Source organism: Oncorhynchus masou, chromosome 23, assembly GCF_036934945.1.
Source record: "Oncorhynchus masou masou isolate Uvic2021 chromosome 23, UVic_Omas_1.1, whole genome shotgun sequence".
Lineage (NCBI taxonomy): Eukaryota > Metazoa > Chordata > Actinopteri > Salmoniformes > Salmonidae > Oncorhynchus > Oncorhynchus masou.
Window position 1 is genome coordinate 21,073,317 of NC_088234.1, and position 15,734 is coordinate 21,089,050.

The 15,734-nt window shown below is 40.9% G+C and overlaps 1 pseudogene; it reads right to left on the reverse strand.

Annotated features, from left to right (window-relative positions):
- Nucleotides 1-7,242: 7,242 nt before the first annotated feature.
- On the reverse strand, nucleotides 7,243-8,450 carry LOC135510554 (uncharacterized; annotated as a pseudogene).
- Nucleotides 8,451-15,734: the final 7,284 nt, after the last annotated feature.

A 15,734-nucleotide genomic window follows, 5' to 3' on the forward strand; every position in this document is an offset into this window, starting at 1 on the left:
GCCTTGGATTAATGGTAGACTTATGTTAAGTATTTAGAACCTAATCGAAGCCAACATGACAGGGATATATGACATCTGTGGTGATTCAGGATTATTGAGAGCATTGAGATAACCTGAATCAACCTATGCAATTACTTTAGAGATGGCCACCAAAGACAGGTGATTTATCTAAAAATCCACGAGTTCAGACAGTGAGACATTTAGTAAATATTTGGGAACACCCCATATTTGATACTGACTGTTATGAGACAGAGCGACACACAGGTAGTAGAAAGGGCAGACGGAAAAGCCCTGCCCGCACTGCTGAGACCTTGATGGTTTGGGAGCAGAGAGGAGAAGGAGGGGGGGATAGGAAAGGAGCAAGATAGAGAGAGAGAGAGCAGAATGAATTTGAGTTGCATGAGGAGAGAAGATAGGAGTGACACAGAATGGGTAGATAACTGTTCCTGAGTGGAGACGAAAGGGGCCTGACACTGAGCTATTGCATAGAAATTATTCGGCACAACAGGTCGAAATAGTAGCATGTACTAGTGCCTGTGAAATAAGAAAGGAGAGAAAGGTTACTGTGTACATAGACAAGCACATAGGCATTTAAAACCATGCAAAGCAGCACAGATAAATCTTAACCAACTGCGCAGTTCAAGAAGAAGAACATATTTACCAAGTACCAAGTAGACTAAAATAAAAAGTTATAATAAAAAGTAACACAATAAGAAAAACAATATAGAGGCTATATTCAGGGGGCACCGGTACCGAGTCAGTTGAGGTAATCTGTACATGTAGGTGGGGGTGAAGTGACTATGCATAGGTAACAAACAAACATCGAGTAGCAGCAACATACAAAAGGGAGGAGAGGGGGCGGGGGTCAATGTAAATTGTCGGGTGACGATTTTATGAATTGTTCAGCAGTTTTATGGCTTGGGGGTAGAAGCTGTTGAGGAGCCTTTTGGTTTTAGACTTGGCTCTCCGGTACTGCTTGCAGTGAGGTAGCAGAGAAAACAGTCTTTAACTTGGGTGACTGGAGTCTGACAATTTTATGGGCTTTCATCTGACACGCCTATTATATAGGTCCTGGATGGCAGGAAGCTTGGCCCCAGTGAGGAATTGGGTCATTCGCGCAACCCTCTGTAGTACCTTATGGTCAGATGCCGAGCAGTTGCCATACCAGGCGGTGATGCAACCGGTAAGGATGCTCTCGATGGTGAGGCAGTAGAACCTTTTGAGGATCTGGGACCCATTCCAAATCTTTTCAGTCTCATGAGGGGAAAAGGTTATGTTGTGACCTCTTCACGACTGTCTTGGTATATTTGGACCATGATAGATCGTTGGTGATATGGACACCAAGGAACTTGAAACTCTCGACCTGCTCCACTACTTCCCTGTCGATGTTAATGGGGGCCTGCTCGGCCCGCCTTTTCCTGCAGTCCACGATCAGCTCCTTAGTCTTGTTAACATTGAGGGAGAGGTTGTTTTCCTGGCCCCACACTGCCAGTTCTCTGACCTCCTCCCTATAGGAAGTCTCATTGTTGTCGGTGATCAGGCCTACCACTGTTGTGTCATCAGCAAACTTAACGATGGTGTTGGAGTCATGTTTGTGGGTGAACAGGGAATACAGGAGGTGACTAAGAGTGGGTCTTGGGTGTCCGGGAGGATGCTGTTGATGTGAGCCATGAACATCCTTTCAAAGCACTTCATGGTTACTGACGTGAGTGCCACGTGGCGGTAATCATTTAGGCAGGTAACCTTCACTTCCTTGGGCACAGAAACTATGGTGGTCTACTTGAAACAGGTATTACTGACTTGGTCAGGGAGAGGTTGAAAATATCATTGAAGACATTTGACAGTTGGTCCGCACATGTTTTGAGTACACATCCTGGTAATCTGTCTTGCCCAGCGTCTTTGTGAATGTTGACCTGTTTAAAGGTTTTGTTCACATTGGCTACCGAGAGCTTTATCACACAGTCATCCAGAACAGCTGGTGCTCTCGTGTATGTATTGACGCTTTGCTTGTTTGATGGTTCCTCTGTGGGCATAGCAGGATTCCTTATAAGCGTTTTGATTAGACTCCCGCTCCTTGAAAGCAGAAGCTCTAGCATTTAGCTCGATGCGTATGTTGCCTGTAATCCATGGCTTCTGGTTGGGATATGTTCGTACAGTCGCTGTGGGGATGACATCATCGATGCACTTATTGATGAAGACGATTACTGAGGTGGTGTATTCCTCATTGACATTGGATGAATCCCAGAAAAAATTCCAGTCTGCGCTAGCAAAACAGTCCTGTAGTGCAGCATCAGACCACTTCCGTACTGAGCGAGGCACTGGTACTTCCTGCTTTAGTTTTTGCTTGCAAGCAGGAATCAGGAGGATAGAATTATGGTCAGATTTTCCAAATGGAGGGCAGGGGAGCGTTTTGTATGCATCTCCTTGTGTGGAGTAAAGGTGGTCTAGGATTTTTTTCCCCCTGGTTGCACATGTGACATGCTGGTAAAAATGTCCTAAAATTTAAGTTTGCCTGCATTAAAGTCCACGGCCACTAGGAGCGCTGCTTCTGGGTGAGCATTTTCTTCTTTGCTTATGGCCTCATAGAGTTTGTTGAGAGCGTTCTTAGTGCCAGCTTCGATTTGTGGTGGTAAATAGACAGCTACGAATAATACAGCTGAGAACTCTCTTGGTAGAAAGTGTGGTACACAGCTTATCATAAGGTACTCCACCTCAGGCTAGCAACACCTCGAGACTTCTTTAATATTAGACATTGCACATCAGCTGTCATTGACAAAAAAGACATACGCCCCCACCCCTCGTCTTACCAGAGGTAACGTCTCTGTTCTGCCGGTGCATGGAAAATCCCTCTAGCTCTATATTGTCCATATCTTTGTTCAGCCACGTCTCTGTGAAACATAAGATGTTACAGTATTTAAGGTCCCGTTGGAAGGATAATCTTAATAGTATTTTTGGTTATAAGAGATGATAGCAGCAACATTATGTACACAATAAGTTAAAAAATAAGTTACACAAAAAGCAAAAAAAAATACAAAATAGCACAATTGGTTGGGAGAATGTAAAACGTCAGCCATGTTCTTCGGCACCACCTCCAGGTATTGACAACAAGTGGACCGCCACCGGACCCCGGCTCCCCGGGTATTCTCGAGCAGATGGTATTGCTGTCCAGTAGAGACCTGCCACACCGAGTAGAGTCCCGCAAACTTTCCCCACGCTTTATCGTCCCTTTCCCTATTTCCAAGATTATTAGCCCCTCTGCTGTTTGTCTTCTGTTGCCCCATAACCTCCGCAATCATCTTACATTTTGTATCTCACAGCCCTTTGTCTCCTGTTTCTAGGCCCACCCCTATTCCCCTTCTCATTGACGGCAGTGAGGTGCCTCCTGAAGATTCAACCTTGGGGCAGGGCATTCCAGTACCTGGTTGACTGGGAGGGTTATGGCCCGGAGGTCCCCGCCAGGGACATCCTGGGTCCACGCCAGGGACATCCTGGACACAGGCCTCATTGCTGAGTTCCAACGCCGGCACCCTGGTCAACCAGGTATCCGCCCAGGTAGGACACCAGGTGGCGTCCTACCTTGGGGGTACTGTCACACGCTGATTTGTTTCACCTGTCTTTGTGCTTGTCTCTACCCCCTCCATGTGTCTCCTATCTTCCCCATTATCCCCAGTGTACTTATACCTGTGTTCTCTGTTTGTCTGTGGCCAGTTCGTTTTGTTTCGTCAAGCCTACCAGCGTCTTTTCCCGTGCTCCTGTCTGTCTCTAGTACCTGTTTTCTAGCTTTCCTGGTTTTGACCATTCTGCCTGCCCTAACCCTGAGCCTGCCTGTCGTTCTTTACCTTGCCTTACCACCCTGGAATACTGACCTCTGCCTGCCCTGACCCTGAGCCTGCCTGCCGTCTGTACCTTTCTGACTCTGCTATAGACTACTGACCTCTGCCTACCTTGACCTGTTGTTTGCCTGCCACTTGTTTGAGTTATAAACTTTTGTTCCTTTCGAAAATGTCTGCATCTGGGTCTTCTCCTGAGCCTTGACATTCTGACAATAATATGTTGCTGAATCTGAGAGCTGCATGTCTGAGATCCGTAGGTGTTAATTCCTTTGCCACTTTGCACTGAAAAGCGGGGGTTACCTTTGAAATTCATTGTGGAATGTAGCATTATTGACAAAATTCAAACAACAGAAATCTCATAATTAAAATTCCTCAAACATATAAGTGTAATCCACCATTTTAAAGATAAACTTCTTGTTAATCCAGCCACAATGTACGATTTCAAAAAGGCTTTACGGTGAAAGCACACCATGCGATTATGTTAGGTCAGAAAAGTCAGAAATAGCGTTAAAATGAATGACTTACCTTTGATGATCTTCATCTGATGGCACTCCCAGGTCTCCATGTTAGACAATAAATGTTAGTTTTGTTCGATAATGTTCATCTTTATGTCCAAATACCTCCTTTTTGTTCGCACGTTTAGTCCAGTAATCCAAATGCACAAAGCGCAGGCATAAAGTTCAGACGAAAAGTCAAAAAAGTTCCATTAAAGTTATGAGAAACATGTCAAACGATGTATAATAAATCTTTAGGATGTTTTTATCATACATCTTCAATAATATTCCAACCGGACAATCCCGTTGCAATTAGAAAGGAAAGAGAACAAGTGTCGCGCTCACGCACGAGACTAAACTAATGTCTTTCAGCTTGACCACTTGTTGAAACAGCTCTTATTCGATCCCCTTTCACAATACAAGCCTGAAACAACTTCTAAAGACTGTTGACATCTACTGGAAGCCTTAGGAAGTGCAATATGAGCCCACAGACACAGGATATTGGATAGGCAATCACTTAAAAAAAACTACAGATTTCCCACTTCCTGGTTGAATTTGTCTCAGGTTTTGGCCTGCCGTATGAGTTCTGTTATACACACAGACAGTATTTTAACAGTTTTGGAAACTTTAGAGTGGTTTCTATCCAAATCTACCAATTACAGCGGGGCAAAAAAGTAGTTAGTCAGCCACCAATTGTGCAAGTTCTCTGACTTAAAAAAATGAGAAAGGCCTGTAATTTTCATCATAGGTACACTTCAACTATGACAGACAAAATGAGGGAAAAAAATCCAGAAAATCACATTGTAAGATTTTTTTATGAATTTATTTGCAAATTATGGTGGAAAATAAGTATTTGGTCAATAACAAAAGTTTATTTCAATACTTTGTTATATACCCTTTGTTGGCAATGACAGAGGTCAAACGTTTTCTGTAAGTCTTCACAAGGTTTTCACACACTGTTGCATTTTGACTGCACGGGTCTTGCGTGGAGCCCCAGATCGAGGGAGATTATCAGTGGTCTTGTATGTCTTCCATTTCCTAATAATTGCTCACACAGATGATTTCTTCAAACCAAGCTGCTCACCTATTGCAGATTCAGTCGTCCCAGCCGGGTGCAGGTCTACAATTTTGTTTCTGGTGTCCTTTGACAGCTCTTTGGTCTTGGCCATAGTTGAGTTTGGAGTGTGACTGTTTGAGGTTGTGGACAGGTGTCTTTTATAATGATAACAAGTTCAAACAGGTGCCATTAATACAGGTAACGAGTGGAGGACAGAGGAGCCTCTTAAAGAAGAAGTTACAGGTCTGTGAGAGCCAGAAATCTTGCTTGTTTGTAGGTGACCAAATACTTATTTTCCACCCATCATTTGCAAATAAATTCATTAAATGTGATTTTCTGGATTTGTTTTTCTCACCTATGATGAAAATTACAGGCCTCTATCATCTTTTTAAGTGGGAGAACTTGCACAATTGGTGGCTGACTAAAATACTTTTTTGCTCCACTGTATATGCATATCCTAGCTTCTGGGCCTGAGTAAAAGGCAATTAACTCTGGGCACGCTTTTCATCCAAACTTCCCAATGCTGCCTCCTATCCAAACAAAGTTAATTATATCAATATATCAACTCCCTATATGCTCAGAAATATAAAAGTTGAACCTACCCATCTCCCTGAGAAGGGTAAATATCAGGCAGAGTGTGATGATCATCTTTAAAGTTGTCATCCTCTTTACTAACTGTGTCTTGAGTGGAAGAAGTCTACCTATTTGGTGATTGGTTGAACTGGGTGCTTTGTAGTTGATGCCTTATGCAGCCCACCATGCTCTTTACAGGTAAACTGAGAATCACTTACTGTATATGATCAATGCTAAAAGTGGACTAATGCTTGTCATTTGCAACACATGGCTGGATGAAAGCTGTCTAATACTCTGTTATAACTCTTATCTGGATAGATAGTCTGTGTAACAACAATTCAAATATCCAACAACCTTTTTTCCATCTTAGCAAATCATACTTTAAGAACCGATTTACCATCACAGGTTCATATTAAAATATGTTTTTCAGGTAGTTTGTACTTTTTTGAAGCATACATTATATGTACCTTTATGCTCTTGGTATCAACATCAGTTGTGTGCCTTAGATATCTTTGGTTCCACCACATGCAGCAGTTACAGTTTTCCTGATGACCTACAGGAGGACTGTTATGCATAGAACATCACTTGATACTGTACGTACACGATCAATATGGGTGGAGCATCATGCGTGTATAAGGGGGTAACACCTACAGGATGAAGCAAGTGTATTTTATGTCAGTCTTGCTTTCACTATCATTCACAGACAAAAAGCACTAACTGAAATGTAACATCTGAGTAGGGGTCAGAGGTGTAACTGGGTGGGTAGGGCTCTTGGCTGTAGTCTGGATACACCTTCTACTCTACACTCTGTAAATTAATGATTACAGTTCAAGAATGGATAAAACCTATGATCTTGTAAGTGATAAGATACTACATGTCATGCAGTATGTCAGTGGATCTGTGTTTCTAATAGTGATGGGGGAGAACAACAACTGAAGAGAGTAACTGACTGACACCACATAGACATCCTGCTGAAAACCACAGGGTGTGTAGAAGTTCAGCAGGCCTGTCCAAAGTGTAGAGATGGTCTCGTCTTATGCTGACAGTAGACCAAAATGTCCAGGTACCTCAAATCAAATCAAATTTTATTTGTCACATACACATGGTTAGCAGATGTTAATGCGAGTGTAGCGAAATGCCTGTGAACAGCTTAGTGCATGATGAGTGCTTGGGTTTAGCATGGTAATAGTAGGTTGTCTCTGCAGAAGCACTCTTGACAAGTGTTCATACAGGCATACTGCATGTACAGAAAACAAGAGGAGGAAGAAGTCAATTTCAGATGGTATCAGATGTTAAAATTCATATTTATAAAAAAAGGTACATACACAGGGAGCAATTTAATCAATTAACATAAAACTTTTTAGGCAAGGTTACAGACCATTAATATTAAAAACACAATATGATCAACTCAGCAGTCTCAATAAATATCATAAAATACAATGCATAAGTGATGATCTCCAGAAGTTACCGCAAAACCTATCTCAATTATGGTTTTAGGATGATCTATTTCCTGATGAAGTAGATGATGATGAAGTTGGTCAGACAGCAGAGGACAACTCCAGTTCCTATGATGGAGAGAAGGACCTGGATTTTCATCTGTAGATAATAGTCATCAAATTCAATGTCCAGCTTGGTCCCGTTCCCAAATAGTATCTCCCCACATGAGGCCACAACACAGTAGTAAGTCCCAGCATCAGAGAAAATGAGGTTCCTCTTGGGGAGGTTGTAGACACAGCTCTGTGTAGGAGACTCAGCCTCAGGGCTCTTCTCACACTGATCACTCCTGTCTCCATGGGTGTAAATGATTCCTGGAGGGGATTCTCCTGAGCCATGTCTGAACCAATATCCACTGTGTTCTCCTGCACAGGTCTCAGTGTGTATTGTACAGTTCAGAGTCAGAGTCTCCTGGCTGGTCTGACTCAGACACAGGCTGCTGTACAACGATGGTGTTTCTGGATGCCGATCCTGACAAAAAGGTTTTCACGTCAGTAAATGTGTTTCCTTTTTTGTGTCCTAACTCAACATTTGTTGAAAACTACAGTAATGTCTGATTTTGAGAACACCTCACATTTAATGAAGACATTGTATATCCAAAATGTAAAGTGCAAAAATGATCAAGAATATAGTTATTTTCTCTCTGAAATCAGATTTTGTACCTTTAACAATTAGAATGGTTCCTTTTCAAAATTCCACCTTGTTGGAAACATAACTCCCACAGTGATATGTTACTGAATCTGCGAGCTGCATGTCTGAGATCCATAGCTGTTTTATTCCTTTGCCACTTTGCACTGAAAAGCAAGGGTTTCCTTTAAATGCATTGTAGAATGTAGCATTATTGTCATACTTGTAAAAAGTTGTCATGAGCTGAGGATAGTCACCCAAGCTTTGCTTGAACCACAAGAAGTGTAGTGTCAAGTTGCCTTAATGGAAGCAGTGCAAAGTCAGTGTGTCTTCTTTGTTGGCTGACACTAGGCGCATGGCTGAGGATTGTACCACAGCTAGAATACACACAAAGACAAACATGAATAGCATCAATACATTTCTTTGGTGTCTTCAAATTTAAGGTGTACCTCTAAGCACAGTAGTATAAAAGTTGAACCTACCCATCTCCCTGAGAAGTGGAAATATCAGGAAGTGTGATGATCATCTTTGAAGTTGTCATCCTCTTTACTAACTGTGTCTTGAGTGGAGAAGTCTACCCAAGTCGGCCACACTTCAACAGTGGGCTATTTGGTGATTGGTTGAACTGTCATTTTTGTTGATGCCTTATCCAGCCCACCATGGTCTTCATAGGTAAACTGAGAATCACTTACTGTATATAATCAATGCTAAAAGTGGACCAATGCTAGCAATTTGCAAAAACTGGCTGGATGAATGCTGTCTAATACTCTGTTAAAACTCTTATCTGGATGGATAGTCTGTGTAAGATCAATTCAAATATCATCAACTTTTTTCCCTTATTGGGAATCATACTTTACCACCTGAATTACCATCATAGGTGAACTTTTTTTTAAAGCATTTGAAGCAAACATTATATGTACCTTTATAACTCTTGGTATCAACATCAGTACATATCTTTGGTTCCACCACATGCAGCAGTTACAGTTCTCCTGATGACCTATAGGGGGACAGATATACATAGAACCTGACTTGATACTGTACGTACAGGATGAATAGGTGTGGAGCCTTATGAGTGTATAAGGGGGAAACACCTACAGGATGAAGCAACTCTATTTTAAGAAGTGGTGGGAAAAGTACCCAATTGTCATACTTGAGTAAAAGTACAGATACCTAAATAGAAAATGACTCAAGTAAAAGTGAAAGTCACCCAGTAAAATACGACATCAGTAAAAGTCTAAAAGTATATGGTTCTAAATATATGTACGTTTCAAAGTAAATGTAATTGCTAAAATATTCTTAAGTATCAAAAGTAAAAGTAAAAGTATAAATCATTTTGAATTCCTTATATTAAGCCAACCAGACGGCACCATATTATTTTTTCTTTTTTTTAAACATTTACGGATAGTCAGGGGTGCACTCCAACGCTCAGACATCATTTACAAACACTGCATTTATGTTTAGTGAATCTGCCAGATGAGAGGCGGTAGGGATGACCATGTGTTCTCTTGATATGTGCGTGAATTGGACCATTTTACCTGTCCTACTAAGCATTTATCATGTAAACAAGTACTTTTGGGTGTCAGGGAAAATGAATGGAGTAAAAAGTATAATATTTTCTTTAGGAATGTAGTTAAGTAAAAGTAAAAGTTTTAAAATATATGAAATGGGAAGTAAAGTGCAGATTTCCCAAAAAATTACTTAAGTCGTTAGTACTTTTAAGTATTTTTACTTAAGTACTTTACACCACTGATTTCATGTTACTTTCACTATCATTCACAGAAACATTAAGTGTAACACCTGAGAGTTTAGTAGGGGTCAGAGGTGTACCTGGGTGGGTAGCGCTCTTGGCTGTAGCCTGGATACACCTTCTACTCTACGCTAAACTAATGATTACAGTTCAATAATTGATAAAAACCTATGATCTTGTAAGTGATAAGATACTGTGTTAGTCTACATGGCATGCAGTATGTCAGTGGATCTGTGTTTCTAATAGTGATGGGCGTGAACAACGACGAAAGAGAATAAATGACTGACACCACATAGACATCCTTCTAGAACCACATAGTGAGTGAAAGGCCAACCAGGCCTAAACAAAGCAAAGAGACGGTCTTGTCTTGAGCTCACAGCTCAAGGTTGTCTCTGCAGAAGCCCTGTGGACAGACATTCATACAGACACACTTTATGTACAGCACCCAAGAGATGGAAGGAGTCTATTTCTGTCCATATCAGTTGTTTAAATAGATATTTATTCATGCAAAAAGATGGCACATTCTGAGCACAGGGATTTCAGGAGAGCAGTTCAATCAATTAAGACATACAGCATAAGGAAGGATGATGATGCTCAATTGAATTAGAAGTTGCAGGCTAATATTTTTCAAATGCAATACGAGCAACTAAGCAATCTCAATTAATCATAATTTGCAAAGTATAGCGATGATACAGTATCTCCTTCTTTACTCCAAAACCCATCTCTAGTCTATTAACACTTTTTAGCCTTAGCTTTATCTATTTCCTGGTGGTGTAGACAATGATTAAGATGATCAGACAGCAGAGAGGAGAATTCAAGTTCTCATGATGGAGAGAAGGATCAGGATTCTCATCTGGGGAGTGGGGGTGATCCCTTTGATACTATAACATCCTCCACACTTCTGGGAGGGCTTTCCCCTAGATGTTGGAACATTGCTGCGGGGACTTGCTTCCATTCAGCCACAAGAGCATTATTGAAGTTTGATCTGCTGTTGGACGATTAAACCTGGCTCGCAGTCGACGTTTCAATTCCTCTCAAAGGTGTTTGATGGGGTTGCGATCAGGGCTCTGTGCAGGCCAGTCAAGTTCTTCCACACAACTATCTTGAAAAACAATTTCTGCATGGACCTCTCTTGTGTACATTGGCATTGCCATGCTGAAACAGGAAAAGGCTTTCCCCAAACTCTTGCCACAAAGTTGGAAGCACTGAATAATCTAGAATGCTGTATGCTGTATGCTGTATGCTGTAGCGTTAAGATTTCCCTTCCCTGGAACTAAAGGGCCTAGCCCGAACCATGAAAAACAGCCCTGGACCATTGTTCCTCATCCACCAAACTTTACAGTTGGCACTATAAATTGGGGCATTTAGTGTTCTCCTGGCATCTGCCAATTGCAGATTATTCCGTCGGAATGCCAGATCGTGAAGCGTGGTTAATCACTACAGAGAACTCGCTTCCACTGTTCCAGAGTCCAATGGCGGCAAGCTTCACACAAATCCAGCCGACGTGCGGCATTGCGCATGGGGATCTTAGGCTTGTATACGACTGCTCATCCATGAAAATCAATTTCATGAGGCTCCTGACGATCAGTTCTTGGGCTGACGTCGGGTGCTGACTACTTCCAGAGGCAGTTTGGAACTAGTGAGTGTTGCAACTGAGGACAGACGATTTTTAAGCGCTATGCGCATCAGCACCTGGCGGTCCCATTCTGTGAGCTTGTGTGTCCTACCACACAGCGGCTGAGCATTGTTGCTCCTAGATATTTCCACTTCAGAATAACATCACTTACAGTTGATCGGGGATACTCTAACAGGAGATACATTTGACTAACTGACTTGTTGGTTAGGTGGCATCCAGTATCGGTGCCACGTTGGAAGTCACTGAGCTCTTCAGTAAGGCTCAGTGGCTGAAATAGCCGAATCCATTAATTTGAAGGGCTGTTCTGGTGGTTAATTTCTTTACTATCAAATGAGGAGAGACAAACCTATCACACAAGTCAGAGTTATACTTAAACTAAATATTTAATCACGTATTAATAAGGGAGCAGGTCAATACAACCCACACATATAGAGTGAATCGATTGAGTGCTCTACGATAATGATGGCTGGTCATGGCAGGTCGACGATTCACAATCAAATGATTCGTTGAGAGCCCCGAGACAAAAGTACAAAGGTATTTTATAGCCAAGATACACCTTTTTCAACCTACATGACGAACAATAGATATATAGAATGGGTAAAAAGGTTAAGATTTGTGTCAACAGTTTTCATTGTGTAGAGACCAGTGTCTGGCCCTCCGGCTCCAAACTGGAGCCATCTCTCTCTGGTACGATATAGAACAGAAACATTAAGTCATGCTCTGGAATGCTCTTTAGGTTTTATCACCCAAAAGACATCATAAATCTCCTGTCAGTGTTATCTCCCAGAAGCCCATCCTCAGTAGAACACACACACAATAGTTTACAGAATAGTCTATTCATAACACAACCATTTGATGCAAAAAAAGTATTATAACATAATCTTGCAGTTGTTCCACCATACTGTCCACATACTTTTGTATATACAGTGTATGTACAAGAGTGAGCATGAGAAGTGTAAACACCTACACAATGAAACAAGTACATGTCAGTCCTCCATTCCTTGCATATTATTCACAGAAACATTCACTTAGTGTAGCACATGAGCGTGCATGCCTGATTGGATACCCCAGCCACTCAGCTAGTGTAACACACCTCATCTAGTCTGTTTAAGTCTGTGGTTAGTGTGGTTCTGAAAGGAAGCAATCTAAGGAGGATCCTCCTTTTTTATTCTCATTCTGACAGATGAACCTGCAGTTGACTTTGTGCTTCACAAGATATTCCTATTTGAGAATGTACTGAAAGTTCTCGCATGACATCGTCACAAAATGGCCCCTCCCCCCCCGGACCACAAGTTAAAATAGATGGTGCTGTATGACACATGAGGTGCTTAACTCAGAGGGTTCAGATAGGGTTCATTAGTAGTTATTTGTGGTTTGTAACTGATTTCAACTAAATATATATTACATTCAATAAATAACTGTTTTGTTGTGGCTGTAAGCTGTCAGGGGCAACATGAACAACAAGTAAAGATAGTGAGAACAACAGTGACACCACATAGACATCCTGCTGAAAACCACATAGAGACACAGAGACACAGAGAGCAGGTAGGAGGGTCCTGTGTGCACAAAGCCAGCAGGCCCACCTGACCAGAGAGTAGATATGGCCTCGTCTGGGGCTTACAGTAGACTGCAGAGTAGCTGTGAACTTGTTGTGTGGGGGTGGGTGTGATTGAAATGCTATCAACACAACTAAGCGAGGTCAACACATTACAGAGGAGAGATGACATGAATAAATAGGTTGTCTCCCATACCTATTCAACTCCTCCCTGGAAGTCAATACAAAACTACATGTCAACATGAGTCATTGTCATCGTCATATACAGACATTTTTTGCCAATTTCATTTTGAGTGATTGTGTTGCTCCTTCTGGTATCTAAGCTACACATTATAATATCTTAGTTGATGTTAGTAGTAATGATCCAGTGATGATGACTACCTAGCCTGTTTGATGCATGTGAGTCTATGATTCTGAAATAGATTTCAAACATGATACAGATGTGTAATATGTATGAAATACATGTATATATTACCTTGTTATAGATTCTTAACAGCCACACAGTGTCTTTGTTGTGCCTTTGCTGACAGATATTATGACTACACACATGAACTATCACAGGAAAGTGTTTTATCAACGATTCTTCATAAAAGTAGTGAACAATTTGAACATTTCTTGACTTCTAAAAGTTGCTGTTACTCTACTGGTGTAGCTGCCACAGGGGACTTCCATAAACACTACTGCGCCCTATTGAAAGATAAATGAATTGCAATCCTGCAAAATGGAATTATAAGTTAAGATTTTGTCAATAGTTTCTGAAGACGGACAAATCACAATGTGTACTTCATACTTAAATCAGTCTCTCAACAATATGCTGTTCAAATTATAATATTCATATTTTTAGCACTGATGTGTGTGTGGAGAGCACGTGGTGAGGATTGACAGTCATTGCTGGGGGTTAGAGATGAATTGAGCTGAGTGTTAAATCTATTTATGGTATTCAGAACACCATAGAGATGTTTTCGGGATACAGCTGATAAGAGAATTATGTTCTCCAGGTACATCACCCAATTTAATTATATTACTCTCTGTCTGCAAACCAGAATTTGTAAGATCATGGTCGAATGAAGGTTTATTCACGGAACGTTCTGAAGTCAAGAATACAAAACAAGTCATTTTATACTGACTTCTCACGCCCACACATTCACACAGCCATACGCACACACACACGCACACACACACACACACAAATAGACGCACATACACACATACCCACATGCACACAAACAGATGCACACACATGTCCTGCTACGCACACACTGTCTGTCTCACTACCCAGCCGACAGAGATAGTGACCTAGTCCTTGAGACGTACTCCCCGTTCTCTCCCAAATCTCTAGTCAGGTCGGCACCGAGCTCAGACAGTCTGTGTTTAAAATACCATAAAGACATATTGTTTTACCCTAATTCTGAATAGGACTACACATTTATTGATTATGATTTTATACATTCTAATCAATTGAGTTTGAGTTTGAGTTTATTTTTTATTTTTACAGGGACAGTGCACATTAATCAACGTTTCAGTAAAAGTGCCGGTTTTAGCCAGCCGGCTAATTTTCAACTGCAGTCCCTGGGCAGGTTATTAAAAACAATTACAATATAGACAATAGCAACATAGAACAAGCAAGACAATTCCATACAATTATATGTGGAATATTCTAGTCGCGGAATATTCTAGTCATTCAATTAACAGACAATTCTCACCTATCAACAGCTCAATACGAGTTTCAGACAAACTAAAACACCAGTCAATAGATGCATATTCACAGTGCATTAAACAACCAAAAATAGCTTAGTTACATTGAGCATCAGCCTAATATGGTTCCTGCAAACTGAATCAGTGGATGAAATTTAAGTACGAGAAAAATATCAAAGTAAAGAGAAAAAATAAGGCATTTGAATGATTTATTGGAACTAAAATGCACAACGGAATCAATATTAAAATGGAGCATGACAGAAAGAAGTAATTGGAACACACAATGAAAAGCCATAGTTATACAGTATATATAGTGTAGAAAATATAATCAATGCAAGTTATTAAAGAGCAAAGGTCTACGTTTCAGTCCATATTTTGTCATCTCACCCCAGAGTAAACAGTGTCTCTCTCCATGGCGCTCCTCTGTCTCCCGGTGTTCACTTTCTGGTGGATGTTGTTCAGAGCAGCGTCATGGATTTTTCAGCATCTTGATCTTGAGAGGAATAACAAAAATAAGTGTTCATCAGACAAAAATATTCATAGTGAAACAACACCTATAGCTCAATGCCTATTTTCATATTTGAATGAAGAAACAATCCATTGAATAAGCAGCAGCTGGACAAGTGTTATGTCGGTCTTCCTGGTTATGAGAACTGGGTACTGACGGAATACTTGACTGAGGGGTACGTTCCTGTAGAAGAACACATGGTGGAATCATCATCGTCATCATCATCATCATCATCATCATTATCATCATCATCATACAACGAATTAACCCATTTTCATGACTAAAACATAAAATGTATACTGCATCAACAGATTAAGCATATCACATTTCAAATCAAATTGTATTGTACCGAATACCCTGTAGTGTAACGGCGTTCTTTGTTTGTTGAATGAGAGTCGGACCGAAATGCAGCGTGGTAGTTACTCATGTCTTTAATGAAGAAAAACGGAACGATACATGAAATAACTAATAAATACAAAAAAACAACAAACGGAACGTGAAACCTATTACAGCCT